Source organism: Amphibalanus amphitrite, unplaced genomic scaffold (assembly GCF_019059575.1).
Source record: "Amphibalanus amphitrite isolate SeventyFive unplaced genomic scaffold, NRLGWU_Aamphi_draft 000036F_arrow, whole genome shotgun sequence".
Lineage (NCBI taxonomy): Eukaryota > Metazoa > Arthropoda > Thecostraca > Balanomorpha > Balanidae > Amphibalanus > Amphibalanus amphitrite.
Window position 1 is genome coordinate 730,823 of NW_024881532.1, and position 4,231 is coordinate 735,053.

Here is a 4,231-nt window from a genome sequence, read left to right on the forward strand (position 1 = left end):
GCTTTTTAGCCTAGAGGTACCGAAACATATAACGAACACGAAAAAAATATATTCACGTGAAAGAAAATTGTTTGTCATTTTGTTTTCAGGACCTTTTAGAGACTTCTTGGGACTCATTCTGTCATAGTGAGCTTAGCAGGTACGCAGTCATCCGAGTAACGCAACCCATTAGGAGACGAGCTCATGCTTACGTGCATTAAAACGGTGCTTGCACTTCGAACACGCTCTGTAATCCTAAACGGAGCTCAAACGAAAAGTTTTTGTGTGCAGATGAAATGTCAGAATGTGCTTATTACAAACAATATAAATTTTCTTGCAGTTGAACTGTTTGCTGGTACCGCCATTGCTCTTTACTTTTTGCCCTGTATAAAAAATCACCCTGTGGATCTATTTTATTTCATATTTGACATATTTGAAATGTGTTGTCAATAAACCGGATGCATGCTATCACATCCCTTTGCGTCTTTATAATTCAGAAGATCAAAGAAGACAACGATGATTCAAGAACTTCGATGTTTCGCGTCACCGCTAGCGTTTTTCGTGTGCTTTAACGTTGTTTACAATAACAGCGGCTATGTTTCATCACCTGCCACTTTTTTCTTGCCACTTTTAATCGATTATATACGACACAGTACATAGGTAGAAGCATGCATACATTATTGTTTCACACACTTAATTGCTCAGATAAGTATCGAATGTATGACACTGGCCTAATTGTAATACATAGGTAAAATGCACGCACTTGAATGCGCTTAAATGATGATATAACTTTATCAAAAGGTTATTCATTACAGTTCGATTTCAACCATAAGGATGAGCCTTGCTTCTTGTACTAATGTGCAGTAAATACCTACATGCTTCGACGTCTCCAGCCTCCACGCACACAGCCGATTCCTACGTCTTAATCTTCGTTCGACTGCGCACCTGCAAGCGCAGTAGTATGTGTGTTTTACAGGTAGCAAAAGCCGCTGTTGGACTGAGGTAAACATTGTACGCGGGTCGGTCTTTTTACCATCTGATCGTATTGGCGTGGTCACTGTGACTGGACTGTGTACGGGAGGGTGTGGAGTCTTGGTGAGCTGATTCAGCCAGTGCACTGAGTCCACAGCTGAGGGTCGGTTTGGTATGCTGACTTTCACAACATGGCCGCCACCCCGATACGGAGATGGGATGATCCCAGGTCGCGGTCGGAAAGTCCGATCTCGGGAAAGATCCGAGTCGAGCCGGATGTAAAACGTCAACAACAGGTGCACGCTGTAAGGCGCACCCCCATTACGTCCCACAATTCGTTATCGTTACGACACTGGTTGCAGAATATTAGCCGCGGGTCGTGGCTGAGGCAGGACGAACAATGTCGCCACCTGCATGCTTGGAGCTCTTTATAAAGGCCTCGTGATTAGGGTTATGGCGATCCTTGGACCATAGTTTTCCTCCTTAGATCGTGCACAGCGGTACCGCTGGTTCTTTAAATGGTGCATTTAACAATGGGCTGAAGCGACTTTTTACCTCCTTTTGCAGGCACCAACAAGGAAAGTTGTCTAGCATTATTGCTCAGGAAGTCCTTCCCTCTGCCTGTGTACCCATTTATGTGTGTAAATAGTGTTCGCGGAAAGGCTGGTACGCATTCAAGTCTACTTCCCATCATTCATATAGATTGCCTGTAAATTAAAGACGGAAATAGACTCCGACAGACACAGGAGCGCAAAGAGATGAAGGCTGCAGCATTATTTTTTACTTTTCGTTTCTTTCGCTCCATTTTGGAGCTGATCTGAAGTTATAAGGTATCATTACCAATAGTTCAATGCACTTTGGAACGTCCAAATGCAAGACGAACTTTATTTCATACATCACATCACTTTTAGTTGACAGTTCTGACATGGAAGCACGACCTGTGCCGTAGGGGCGCAGAATAACACTAATATAAGAGAAGAGAATCGGTCCCACAACTGAGCTATAGTTTTTGTGTTACTATGAGGACGTGCTCATTGGCACATCCTTTGTCAGTTTCTCCATAGGTAGGTATATCTGGTCACATGGGAACGGGACAGACCGAACAGACGACTCTGTGGTGGACACTGACAGATGGACGGGCAGTCCTTGAGGAAATGACCACCGATAGCCGCGCAACCGGCGACTGACACACTGCGGCACAGCCATAAATCGAGACAGCCCACCTTTCACAGGTCGTCACCATGGCCTCGGATTTTCCGGGTCCGAGGGACGACAGGCACAACAGTGCGCCGCACCACGAGCTCTTCCGGGTGGTGTGCGCCCGACCGTGCGGTGCTGGTGCTGCTACCTGGCACTAGGCCGAGAACTACTGCTTTCCAGAGCTCGCTGCCAGATATCGCTGTGGAGGCGAGGTGACGAGGGCGAGCTCGCTCTCATTTCGGCGTACGGTCGCAATCGCATCGCATCCCTGCATGCTGCACGGAAGTGCACGCGAGGAGCCCAGTTCCCATAAGAACCAGGGCACCTGTGTAAAGTAACACGGCACAGCCCAACGCCGATTCGGTGGGATGGGGCGGGGCCTGGGGACGTTATCGGCAGCAGACGCGGGTCTCACGGCGTCCACAGTAAAGCGTGAAAATGCAGCGCACACTGACTGCCGTGGCGGGGTAGGGTCGTTTACCCCACCTCTTCGTTTTCCTACAAACATGCATAAAACGGCGACGCTGTGCAGTCAGCCGTCGTTTTCGGCACAAACAGTTCAATTGAAGTGAAATCTGAGGACGCAATACCAAGGAGTGTTTTCGCTTTTCTGCGAGTTAGATCTGCCTATATTAGAAAAAATGAGACTGGGACAGTTTAAATAAGAATTTATTAAACCAGGGCCATTTGACATTTGAGGACCTCTGGTGACCCATGACCTACGACGCAACCTTATGAATAACCGAAGTGCTTTCTGAATTATGATTGCTGGCTTTTCGATCACTGCTAAAAATGATAAAATTCTCAATTAGCATTTGCCCTAACGAATTGTTTAATCCGGGAGCAGTGTTGGATCCGGGTTTAATCCGGGAGCAGAGCAGAGTTGTGTGGGCCGTGGGGAAGGGTAGGTTCTGTGACATTACGTCCTTGTTATGAATGACTCGATGTGTTATGATTGTACCACTGTCACGGCGCAGGATGACTGGGCGGCGCGGCGATTGCAGTACGGTGTTTACTAGTGGTACCCGTTTCAGAAAGTGTATGTCCAATGTCCGTCCAATGTCCGGCATTTTTGTCGGATGTCCGTCCAAAAAAATGTACAAGCCAGCCAGTTGCCCAAAGATGTCCTAAAACTATACGCAATAATTAACACTCAGCACGGCATTATTTAATTGCTTCTAATGTACATGTACTATTACCAGCCCAAAGGTGCTCATCACTTTTATATATAACGAGAGTTGAGCTTTCTATTCGCCAATCATTGCTATACCTACAGGATAACTTTATAAAGTGTTGACTGTTGAGGTATAGAAAGTGATTGTCCAATGTTGTCCAAGGTCTGCTGCTCTTGTCCAACCAAATTCCGAATTAGACATTGGACCAAATCGGAATTACGAAGGTTCAAGCTCCGATTGGCACCACTATAATGTTTACCACTCAGTAAACCCGTAGCGCTGACAGTTGAATACTAAGGTGTTTGTATGAGGTGCAGTAGAATCGCTGCAGCAGGTTTGAAAAAGATCATCTGGAATTTTCATCGCCCGAATATCGCTTCCCTCTCCTGCAAACAGCTACGGAACAACATAAAAGGTATCGCTGTTTATAAGTTAGTGGTTATTTACAGATGCCTCTTGGTACAACATATGTGAATAAGTAGGAGAGAGGCGGGAGAATTGGGACAACGGAGAGTAGGGACACGCCTATATTTTAAAAATGGGCAGCATACTTAAGCACGATTTTTGCTATTATCTTTTGGTTGTATGTGTCGTGCAACGATGGGCAGCCTCAGCAACCCTATTGTGGCCGTCAGTTGGGCTGTGCTGGCGAAAAACAAAAAAAAAACTTGTTTTTTCGAGTGTTATTCTGAGTTGTCTGTGTAATGCATATGGCAAACTATCTTTCTTTCAATATGTTACGATGCTAGCTTGACACCGTCTTTATGCGATTATTAGTTTGCATGGACACGCTCTGTAACTGATAAATGACAAAAAATGTGTGATTTGATACGGCGGTGTTGTGGGAGAATTGGGACACCAAATGGTGAAAATGGTAAAGGGGTGCAAAAAGATGTGTTTTACCT